The sequence below is a fragment of the Amblyraja radiata genome, chromosome 8 (genome assembly GCF_010909765.2).
Source record: "Amblyraja radiata isolate CabotCenter1 chromosome 8, sAmbRad1.1.pri, whole genome shotgun sequence".
Taxonomy (NCBI): Eukaryota; Metazoa; Chordata; class Chondrichthyes; order Rajiformes; family Rajidae; genus Amblyraja; species Amblyraja radiata.
In genome coordinates, this window is record NC_045963.1 from 41,997,360 (window position 1) to 42,010,201 (window position 12,842).

General features: G+C 44.0%; 1 protein-coding gene across 7 annotated transcripts in view; it reads left to right on the forward strand.

Annotated features, from left to right (window-relative positions):
* The window catches only part of filip1 (filamin A interacting protein 1), a 133,475-nt gene that overhangs the window by 100,561 nt on the left and 20,072 nt on the right, over window positions 1-12,842 (forward strand). The window lies entirely within an intron of this gene.

Consider the following 12,842-nt stretch of genomic DNA (forward strand, 5'->3'; position numbering starts at 1 on the left):
ACTTTGTGAGTTGTTTTGTAATTCAGCGGGTCAAGCCATCTCTGGAGAACATGGATAGGTCACGTTTTGGGTTGGGACCATTTTTCAGATTGATTCTGCTGCTGTGTTTCATATTGTTGATTTCTGTCTTGATTAAGTTTTTTTGTCCAATCCATATTTGCATGAAATTAACATTGTGGAACAGTAGGGAGTTGCTATTTTTCTTTATGGGGCTGTCCCACTGTATGAGCCAATTCAGAGTTCTCCCGAGTTTCCCCTGATACGAACTCGGAGAATTACTGTAATAGCCGCTCGTAGGTACTCGGGGCTCTCGTGGACATTTTTCAACATGTTGAAAAATCTTCACGAGTCTTCATGAGATTCCCGAGTACCTGCCGTTAGCGTTACGAGCCGCTAAGAGACGTCCCGAGCTCCGACGTACCCGCAACGTACATTCTACGTGCTTACATAGAAACATAGAAACATAGAAATTAGGTGCAGGAGTAGGCCATTCGGCCCTTCGAGCCTGCGCCGCCATTCAATATGATCATGGCTGATCATCCAACTCAGTATCCCGTACCTGCCTTCTCTCCATACCCTCTGATCCCCTTAGCCACAAGGGCCACATCTAACTCCCTCTTAAATATAGCCAATGAACTGGCCTCGACTACCCTCTGTGGCAGAGAGTTCCAGAGATTCACCACTCTCTGTGTGAAAAAAGTTCTTCTCATCTCGGTTTTAAAGGATTTCCCCCTTATCCTTAAGCTGTGACCCCTTGTCCTGGACTTCCCCAACATCGGGAGCAATCTTCCTGCATCTAGCCTGTCCAACCCCTTAAGAATTTTATAAGTTTCTATAAGATCCCCTCTCAATCTCCTAAATTCTAGAGAGTATAAACCAAGTCTATCCAGTCTTTCTTCATAAGACAGTCCTGACATCCCAGGAATCAGTCTGGTGAACCTTCTCTGCACTCCCTCTATGGCAATAATGTCCTACCTCAGATTTGGAGACCAAAACTGTACGCAATACTCCAGGTGTGGTCTCACCAAGACCCTGTACAACTGCAGTAGAACCTCCCTGCTCCTATACTCAAATCCTTTTGCTATGAAAGCTAACATACCATTCGCTTTCTTCACTGCCTGCTGCACCTGCATGCCTACTTTCAATGACTGGTGTACCATGACACCCAGGTCTCCCCTTTTCCTAGTCGGCCACCATTTAGATAATAGTCTGCTTTCCTGTTTTTGCCACCAAAATGGATAACCTCACATTTATCCACATTATACTGCATCTGCCAAACATTTGCCCACTCACCCAGCCTATCCAAGTCACCTTGCAGTCTCCTAGCATCCTCCTCACAGTTAACACTGCCCCCCAGCTTAGTGTCATCCGCAAACTTGGAGATATTGCCTTCAATTCCCTCATCCAGATCATTAATATATATTGTAAATAGCTGGGGTCCCAGCACTGAGCCTTGCGGTACCCCACTAGTCACTGCCTGCCATTGTGAAAAGGACCCGTTTACTCCTACTCTTTGCTTCCTGTTTACCATGAGTTTGTTTTTTTCTTTAACTCGGGAGAGCTCTTGAATTACCTCGTACAATGGGACAGGCCCTTTACTTTCCACATGGTGATTCCAGGCCATGAAACCCAGCTGAGCTGGCTCCAGAGCCTTATTCAACGGGAGACTTTCTGTCTTTCTGACTTTCTTGCCATCGTATTAAAACCCTTTCTAGTTGTTTGTTTAGATAACAGGTCTACCCTCCTACATTTTAATGATCAACTTGACTGGGTGAATTTGGGATGTTGGATTGCCATTGATGCTGGTACTTGCAATCTGTCCATCAATGCTCAGTTCTAACCTGTCTTTTCCTGGATTCTACAGGGGCATCTGGAGCGGTGGGAAGGGGGGAACGTGATGATCTTACTTTCCTTCCTCGCGGTTACTGAGCCCTGTTCCCAACTCCTCTTTGCTGCCCAGTCCAAATTGGTACAGAGTGGAGGTTTGATCTTTCTGCACATATGGACTCTGTTCTATATTAATCATTGTTGGTACTAACTGAGGAATCATTCTGTTTATTGCTATCTTTTTGAAGGAGCTTGATTGCATTTCAAGTTAATACACAACTCGTTCCTGATAATTTAGTTAGTTTGATCAGTTCCATACTACAGGTACCTAGAAAGCTGGAGTGAATGATGAGAACATGGAACATGCTCTTCAGCCTACAATGGTCTGTGCTCAATGTGATGTTAAACTAATCTCCTCTGTCTGCACATGACCCATATCCCTCCATTCCCTGTATAGCCATTTGCCTTTTTAAAAACCTCTTAAATGCCACTATCGTGACTGCTTCCACCACCAGCCCTGGCAGTGTGTTTCAGGCACCCTGTAAAAAAGACTTGCCCCACACATCTCTGTCTGTGTGTGGAGTTTGCACGTTCTCCCTGTGACCGCGTGGGTTTTCTCCGGGTGCTCTGGTTTTCTCCCACATCCCAAAGATGTGCGGGTTTGTAGGTTGATTGTCCTCTGTATATTTCCCTTCAGTATATAGGGAGTAGATGAGAAAGTGGGATAACATAGAACTAGTGTGAACAGGTGATGGATGGTCTGTGCAGACTCAGTGGGCCGAAGGGCCTGTTTCCATGTTGTATCTTTAAAAATAGGAACGTAGTGGACCAAGGCAGAGCACCCACGCCAAAATGTAGTCTGCAATCTCTGGAACCAATGATGTTATTGTGAGATAGTGAAGCAATACGGAAGGGAAAGGAAATGTGCCCTACACCACCCTCCCTCCCACTTCTACAAACGCCTGAAGATGTTTAGTATTATGATTAAGCACTGGTCCCACTTATCGAGCAGAATTAAACACGTTGGACTTACTAGCTCCTCATTATCATTAAAGTTTGTAATGCAGATGGGGATGTGTACTCTACCCGACTTCCTGAAGTCTATGACCAGTTCCTTTGCTTTGCTGACATTGAGGGAGAGGTTGATGGTTTGACACCATGCTGCTAAGCTCTCAATCTCCTTCTGTCGTCGTTGTTCCAGATCAGGCTCACCACAGTGGTGTCATCTGCAAACTTGTAAATGGAGTTAGAGCTGAATTTGGCTGCACAGTCGTGAGTGTATAACGGGCTGAGAAAGCACCAGTGTCGAGAATTATGGTGTAGGAAGGAACTGCAGATGCTGGTTTATACCAAATCAGTCTTGGAGAGCACCAGTATTGAGAACCATGGTGGAGAATGTTTAGTTGCCTCTCCTTACTGATTAGCGTCTATAGGTCACGGACTATTGGAACTTGTGGTATTTTGAAATGATCCTTTGGAATAATTTACACCAGGGTGATCATGTATTGCATTGGTCCAACATCTCATCTGGGGAAAAAAGGCACCTCTAACCTCTGCTGCACTCCCTCAGTGGTGCAGTGAAGTGTCGTTGTAGATTCTGCCTTCGTCTGCCTCTTCCATAATATTTGTATGATTGTCTCAGCAACTTTCTAAAACAAAAACTATTTTTATAATCAGTGGCTGCTCCTCACTATTGCCCTTGAAACTTGAATGTTCTACATTTCTTTGTACAACACAATCCATATTTTCCTGAATAAATATAAATATTGGAAAATAATGCTGATGTGGTTAAAAGGAGTAATTCTAAAAGGGTACTCATAAATCTGTTTAGCACTGAAGGGAAGCAAATTACAAATTACATCAGCTCATTCATGAGATACAAGTATGACAGTTAATATACTTTCAGCACAAAGACAGTAGTGTTTCCTTAAAAAGAGACTATACCTTTTCTAATGGCAATTTGATTCTCTCGCCTCATAATCTGGATGCTCTTTAAAACTTGCTCACTGCCAACAGAGGTAGAATTTAATGACAAGGAAATGAAATTTCTCTGCATATCTGACTCCCTTTGGTCTCTATTTCATCTCCAACTTTTATCCACCCATCTGTCAATCAACCACCCCTTCTCGCCTTTATCCACCTATCACTTGCCAGGGTTTATATCACCTCAACTTCTTTCCCAGTTTTTCCCTGCCTACTCCAATCAGTCTGAAGGGTCCCAACCCAAAATGTCGCCTGTCTGTTCCTTCCACAGATGCTACCTGACCTGCTGAGTTACTCCAGCACTTTGTGTTTTGCTCAATTTGCATTTAACCCGTATACAATTGTGTTTAGACCACTCTTGCCATACAGAATTCCGATCTTTTTGTTTTAGACAATAGACAATAGGTGCGGGAGTATGCCATTCGGCCCTTCGAGCCGCACTGCCATTCAATGTGATCATGGCTGATCATCCCCAATCAGTACCCTGTTCCTGCCTTCTCCCCATATCGCCCAGGAGCGGAAAAGACTACAAAAAGTAGTAAACACTGCCCAGTCCATCATTGGCTCTGACCTCCCTACCATCGAGGCGATCTATCGCAGTTGCTGCCTCAAAAAGGCTGGCAGCATCATCAAGGACCCACACCATCCTGGCCACACACTCTTCTCCCCGCTACCTTCAGGTAGAAGGTACAGGAGCCTGAAGACTGCAATGTCCAGGTTCAGGAATAGCTACTTTCCCACAGCCATCAGCCTATTACAACTATTTACAATATACATCAATGATTTAGATGAAGGGATTCAAAGTAACATTAGCAAATTTGCAGATGACACAAAGCTGGGTGGCAGTGTGAACTGTGAGGAGGATGCTATGAGAATGCAGGGTGGGTGAGTGGGCAGATGCATGAATTAATGTGGATAAATGTGAGGTTATCCACTTTGGTAGCAAAAACAGGAAGGTAGATTATTATCTAAATGGTGTCAAGTTGGGAAAAGGGGGAGTACAACGGGATCTGGGGGTCCTTATTCATCTTCTTCTTGCGTATGACATGCACGGCCTAAAGTTGTAGGACAACTTATTCCATTTGATCTTATTTGATTCTGCACGCCAGGTTGATTGCATTCATCGAAACAGGGCGGACCACGTGAAGGTTGCAATCTTCCACCCCAGGGGTCCTTGTTCATGTCAATTAAAGTAAGCATGCAGGTACAGCAGGCAGTAAAGAAAGCGAAAGGCCTTCATAAAGAGGAGTCGAGTATAGGAGCAAAGAGGTCCTTCTGCAGTTGTACAGGGCCCTAGTGAGACCGCACCTGGAGTATTGTGTGCAGTTTTGGTCCACAAATTTGAGGAAGGACATTCTTGCTATTGAGGGAGTGTTCACAAGGTTAAATCCCGGGATGGCGGGACTATCATATGCTTAGAGAATGGAGCTGCTGGGCTTGTATACTCTGGAATTTAGAAGGATGAGAGGGAGTTATATTGAAACATGTAAGATTATTAAGGACTTGGTCACGCTAGAGGCAGGAAACATGTTCCCAATGTTGGTGGAGTCCAGAACCAGGGGCCACAGTTTAAGAATAAGGGGTAGCCATTTAGAACAGAGATGAGGAAACACTTTTTCTCACAGAGAGTTGTGAATCTGTGGTGGTAGCTGGTTCTCTGGATCGGTCTCTTAAAGATAATAAATTTATTTTATTTATGGGCACCTTTCAAGAGTCTCAAGGATAAAGATAGCGGAGTCAGGGAATATTCAAGATTCAAGAGTTAATTGTCATGTGTCCCAGATAGGACAATGAATTCTTGCTTTTTCTTCAGCACAACACAATATAGTAGGCACGAATACAGAACAGATCAGTGTGTCCATATACCATTATATAAATATATACACACATGAATAAATAAACAGATAAAGTGCAAATAAACAGATAATGGTCTATTAATGTTCAGAGTTTTTTACAATATACATTTGTAAACTGTGGTCCCAGCACTGAGTCTTGCGTTACCCCACTAGTCTCTGCCTGCCATTCTGAAAGGGACCCGTTAATCCCTAATCTTTGTTTCAGTCTGCCAACCATTTCTCTATCCATGTCAGCACTCTACCCCCAATACCATGTGCCCTAATTATGCCCACTAATCTCCGATGTGGGACCTTATCAAATGCTCAGGGCTCTCACTTAACTGTTTTTCCCTGTTGCCAGCCGGGCAACCTTGGCAGCTTTTTAGGTTGCCAAATGACAACCTATGTGGTGGTCATTTAAGATGGCTTGCATGACGCGTGCGATAATGTGCTCGGACGAAGCGCGTAGTTACCAGTCGGAATTATACTCAATGAAGCATTCACATATTATTTCTGCTTCAAATAAAGTCACAAACTAAACGCTCACCAATCAAGACATGATATATCCCACAATGACATGCAGCAAAATTATAAGACAGTATCTCAACTCTTTTTACACATTGCAATTAATGCAATTTCTATTAGTTCTTTCAACTTCCAAACAAAAATGTGGTTGGATTATTCAGCGCATGATCAACCTGTGTCAATAAATCCTGGACCATGGTAACATATATGCGTATGTATAGTTGTGAATGTTGCTCATTAAATAACTACAGTGCTGATACTCCATATTAAGAGCCGTTAAAATGAATTCTGTAATAACGTGTCAACGGTGGCAGTGACAATCAAACACTGCGGTTTTAATGTTTCACGTGTTCACAATTTAATTAAAACAAATAATAACATTGGGAATTAAAACACATTTGATTGCATTCTGTTATCAAACATAGTCAATATTCGCTCTGAAGACATTTCCAGGACAATAGGGTCAGGGAAGGGGGTGTGTGTGAATCAGTGCAGGGTGGATAGATGGCGGGGGGGAGGGGGGTTAGAAGGCAGTCGGTGCAGAATGGATGGATTGCGGCAGGTGAATTAGTACGTGTTGGTTGGAGTAGGTAAAATTGTGAGGGGAGAGCACGGGGGATGTCAGTGATGTTGAATGGGGGGGATCAGTACGGGATGGATGGGGGTAGACAAAAGTGCTGGAGAAACTCAGCGGGTGAGGCAGCATCTATGGAGCGAAGGAAATGGGCTACGTTTCGGGTCGAGACCCTTCTTCAGACTGTTCCCCCCCATTCTTCTTGAATGGGAGGACCAGTACAGGATGGATGGGGGGATGGGGGGGAGATCAGCGCAGGATGAATGGGGGGGGGGGGGTCAGTACAGTGTGGATCGGAGGGTCTGTGCAGGATGAATGGGGGATCACTACAGGATGAATGAGGGGAAGGTGCAGGGTAAATGGAGGGTGGGCAGTACGGGATGAATGCGTGGATTAGTACAGGATGGATGGGGGGATCAGTACAGGATGGATGGAGGAAAGTGCAGGATGGATGGGAAAGGGATAAGTACAGGGTGAATTGGGGAACCAGTGTAGGATGGATGGGGGGAGGCGGCAGGAGAATTAATGCGAGGTGGATAGGGTGATCAGCGCAGGATGAATAGATTGGGGGGGGGGGGTGTAGATGGGTAGGGGAGCACAGGGGATGTCAGTGAGGACTGAATAGAGGCGGGAATGGGTATCAGTGCGGGATGTAGAGGAGGGGTCCCAGGATAAAGGGGGCGTGGGGCGGGGGGGGGGGGGGTGGAGGGGGCGTACAAGAGAGAGAGAGAGAGAAAGAGAGAAGGGGGGCGAGGTGGGGAGGAAGGAAGGTCAGCGCTCCTCGGACAACATCGCCCGCTGCCTTGGCCGTTGGGAATTCCTCCCCACCGCCTCCCTCCTCCCTCCTCCGCCAGCCAACGGTGCCGAGCGGTGCAGCTCAAAGATCCTATAGCTAAAGGGCCACTTTTCAACATAATTGTATAAGGGGTAAGAGTCTTGTAAAAACAAGCCTGAAGGCTTTGAGTCTCAATGCAAGGAGCATTCGTAATAAGGTGGATGTTGAATGTGCAGATAGCTATTAATGACTATGATATAGTTGGGATCACGGAGACATGGCTCCAGGGTGACCAAGGCTGGGAGCTGAACATCCAGGGATATTCAATATTCAGGAGGGATAGAGAGAAAGGAAAAGGAGGTGGGGTAGCGTTGCTGATTAGAAAGGAGATTAACGCAATGGAAAGGAAGGACATTAGTTTGGAGGATGTGGAATCGGTATGGGTAGAGCTGCGAAACACTAAGGGGCAGAAAACGCCGGGTAGTGGATTTGCAGGCAGCGGCCCTTATCAGGGCGGGCGGGGTGCGGGGGGAGGAGGAGATGGGACCGCTATCGCGGCCGCTGCTGCCGCTGTGCGGGACCAGTCATTCGCTGCGACCCTTCGTCACCACGCACCTAGTATCTTTCTCACGCAATACAGCCGTCACCGCCGACACAAAATGTCGCGTTCCTTTTCTCCATAGATGCTGCCTGACCCGCGGAGTTACTCCAGTTTTTTGTGTCTATCTTTGGTACAAACCAGTATCTGGTTGCTAAGCCGGGCAAAATGACTCGGTGCTTTGAGTGGTCAATGGCACCTGGGCAACCGCTAATTTCGAGCCCTGATGCTTTCTGAAAGTCCAGGTACACTACATCCACTGGCTCTCCCTTGTCCATTTTCCTAGTTACATCCCCAAAAAATTCCAGAAGATTAGTCAAGCATGATTTCCTCTTCGTAAATCCATGCTCACTCAGACCGATCCTGTTACTGCTATCCAAATGTGCCACTATTTCACCTGTTATGATTGACTCCAGCATCTTCCCCACCGATGTCAGGCTAACTGGTCTATAATTCCGTTTTCTCTCTCCCGCCTTTCTTAAAAAGTGGGATAACATTAGCTACCCTCCAATCCACAGGAACTGATCCTGAATCTATAAAACATTGGAAAATTATCACCAATGCATCCACGATTTCTAAAGCCATTTCCTTAAGAACCCTGGGATGCAGACCATCAGATTCTGGGGATTTATCAGCCTTCAGTCCCATCAGTCTACCCAACACCATTTCCTGCCTAATGTGGATTTCCTTTAGTTCCTCCATCACCCTAGATCCTCTGGGCACTAGTACAATAGGAAGATTGTTTGTGTCATCCTTAGTGAAGACAGATCCAAAGTACCTATTCAACTCGTCTGCCATTTCCTTGTTCCCCATAATAAATTCACCTTTTTCAGTTTTCAAAGGTCCAACTTTGGTCTTAACTATTTTTTTCCTCTTCACATACCTAAAGAAGCTTTTACTATCCTCCTTTATATTCGTGGCCTTTTAGTTATCTTCTGTTGCTCTTTAAACATTGCCCAATCCTCCTGCTTCCCGCTCATCTTTGCTACGTTGTATTTTTTTTTAAATTCTGTCCCTGACTTCCCTTGTCATTCCCTTCCTTTGACTTCCCTTATTCCAAACATGTGAGGAAACTGAAGAAGAAACTGCAAAATATTAAGAAGGATGATGGTGGAATGACTACAGAACATGGACTCATTTCTCCTCAAAAACCGGTGAGGCCAAGTGTAGGTGTGAAGGAAGCTGCCTCTGGGGGGAAACACGGCAATGTTCATTGTTTAGAAACCAGTGGCAAATCGTAATGTGGTTGCCAATCAATCCGATCGGGAATTTTAGCGAGACCCAGAGTGATTGGAAGTGTGAAACCTTTTACCACTACACTATTCTGGTAACTATCATCTGGTGGATTTAATATGAGGTATGAAAAATAAACATGAGAGGGAATTAGTTACAGGAAAGTAATGGGGACCAGAACTGTTAGAAATGCTCAGCTGGGAGCCGGCATGGACAATAGCTGAATTACCACTTCCTTCTGGGATGATTTCAGTAGAAAGCTGGAAAAGAGAAGTTGGGTTGGGACAAAGCCTGGCAAGTGATAGCCCCTGCCCCCCCCCCCCCCTCCGAAAACGCGAGCGGGTGGGACTAACAGAGATTGGGCATCTTGGTCAACACGGATAAATTTGGACAGACGGCCTGTTTCCTTGCTGTATGATTCTACTCCAATTGATCTGAAGAAGAGTCCTGACCTGAAATGTCACCTATTCATTTCTAAACCTTTTCATACCCCTAGTTTCCCTCTCCCCAACTCTCAGTCTGAAGAAGGGTCTCGACCTGAAACATCACCTATTCCTACCCAGAGATGCTGCCTGTCTCGCTGAGTTATTCCAGCATTTCGTGCCAACTTCTATACTCAATATTTTGACTGATGAAAGCCAATGTGCTGAAAACCTTCTTGACCACCCTATCTACCTGTGACGCCACTTTCATGGAATATGTACCTGCACTCCTATATCCCTCTGCTCAACATTTTCCCAGAGTTCTGCTATTCAAAGTATGTAGGGAGTAGATGCGAAAATGGGAAAACATGGAACTAGAGGAAAAGCGTAGATAGACACAAAATGCTGGAGTAACTCAGCGGGACAGACAGCATCTCTGGGTATAAAGAAGGAATGGGTGATATTTTGGGTCGATATCCTTCTTCAGACCTGAATCTGAAGAAGGGTCTCGACCTGAAATGTCACCCATTCCTTCTATCCAGAGATGCTGCCTGTCCCACTGAGTTACTCCAGCATTTTGTGTCTATCAACGGTGTAAACCAGCATCTGCAGTTCCTTCCTACACGTAGTGTAAAAGGGTAAGCTTCGTCCCAAGGCATGTTTCCACATATCTTTCAATCAATCAAAGTAAAAACTCCCTCCTTGTATTTTCTACCATCTCCAACCAATGAAAACATAATTGCATTTGTCGTGTGTAATTTTTATCTTGCATCAGTCCCCTTTTGTTCATGAGTTCATTTTGTCCTGTTTACTGGCTCAAGCAGCCCCAGTGAGGTAAACTCAACGACCTGTGACTGCTGGGCTTGTTCTTGCTGCCTTTACTGAATTGTAAATGCATATAACCAGAATTTATCTGCTACGCAGTTGAAAGATCCAGATTTTGTGAAGAAATTATGCAGGTTACATTTTTACTAGGCGGTATCTTTCTAAAAAAAATTGGCTTAATATTTTGTTTCATACAATAAACATGCCTGTATCAAAGAGATGAAAATAATTCTTCAATTTTTCTCTTGGATTCTTTACTGCTATTTAAATTACTGCAACATTCAAACAATTCATATTGACTGAAAGGTTAAAACAGCATTTTCTTGGCAAATATTTGATGTTGATACCTTGAGCCTTTTTGTGTGTGCATGTCTGTGCGATGGCTGAGCTACAAAATAGATCGATGTCTGATCGTAGAGCAGATGGCATTTTCTAATATCTCCAATACAAGTTTAACCGAAGTGCAGCCTTGTATTAGAGATATTCCCAGTCATTAATCTGTTTCCAAGATACTAGGCCTGAGATTCAATGATCTGGCAGAGATCAGATGAGATTTTGTTGGCAAAATATTTGCATGATCTGTCAGCCTGCTATGAGCTGCCCACACATCATGATACAATACAATACAATTCAATTTATTGTCATTTGGACCCCTTGAGGTCCAAACGAAATGTCGTTTATGCCTTTAACACTTTATGCCTTTAACGATGATGCCTATAACACTTCATAAAGAATCCAAAAGCCAAAAGTCGGAGTAATTCTTTTATTAACCCAGTTTTTCACTTTGGCTCTTACAAATATTCTCTTTAAAACCATATTTAGGAGACCTTTGGGAGTGAGTGTAAACTCATTTAAATGAAAACCTGTGTATTTAAAAAGAGGAAAAAGTTTGACAGTTAATTTACACGTTTAATGTTAGTCTTGACTTTATTCTGTATGAACTATAATCTTCCAAGTGCATTGGGGTTGGTTAAAATGATTCAAACTTTTGAAAGTTGATTCATTTTGTGTGCTGGGGAGAACGTTTCAGTATGTTTGCATTGGTTAGGTGTAAATATCCTGCTTCCCCTGTTAGTGAAATCCTTATCTTGGCCACACCACTTTAAGGAACTGAGTAGTTGAGACCAGATGCAGTTTCTCCTGCCTTGTACCCTGGCCCTGGGCAATGGCATACTTTACTCGTAATGCACAAAGGTATTTGAGAAGGGCCTGCACACCAATATTATGCATGGCCCAGAAACTGGAAGGGAAGGGTGAAGGAACAGTAAATTAATTCTCCAATCTGAAAAAGGGTCCCGATCTGAAATGTCGCCTATCCATGTCCTCCAGATATGCTACCTGACCCGCTGTGTTCTACGCAAGATTCCAGCATCTGCAATTCTTAGTGTCTACATTCTTCAACTTGAATCTCCTTGCTGAGCAATGTTGCTTTGCTGTAAGAGTTAACCCTGTAAGATGATAATTTCCACTATGTTTGCAGTAAGAATCCAGCAAGTTAAGTTTATTTAAGGGTAGAAAAAAATCCAATAAATACCGAGGCAAAGATGACTATTTTGATTTTTTAATCTATTTTAACCTAAAATTTTAGCTTACAACAACCAAATGAGTGAGATGTTAGTAACCTCCCCCCCCCCTCCCAGTGTAAATGCTTTGCAACCATGTCAGCAATGGGTGGCATGAATTCTGTTAAGTTGAGTTATTTGAAGAGGCAGCAGGGATGCATTAGAACAGGGCTTTGATCTTTGGAAATCTGTTTGCAGATTTTAAGACACTGTAACACTGTTATCGAGCTATACAGCCCAGGAACAAACCTTTCTGGATTAGCAAAAAACAAATGTTGGAGGACCTCTAGCTGAAGAAGGGACCAAAATGCCATTATCCATTCTCTCCAGAGATGCTGCTCTCCATAGTTGCTGCCTGACCCATTGAGTTCCTCCAGCACTGTCTTTTGCTCAAAATCCCAGCATCTTCTGTCTTGCTTCTATCATTAGTTGGTATAAAAATCATGAGGGGAATAGATAGGGTGAATGGATTTTTATTTTCCCCCCCGGGAAGGGGAAAACAAAAACTAGAGGATGTAGGTTTAGGGTGAGAGGGAAAAGAGAATCTGAGGGGCAACTTTTTCATATGTATGGAACAAGCAAACTGTCAGGAGATGTAACTGAGGCAGGTCAAATTAAAAGGTTTAAAATACATTTGGATAGGTACCTGGATAAGGAAGGTTTAGAGGGACAAATGCTAGCAA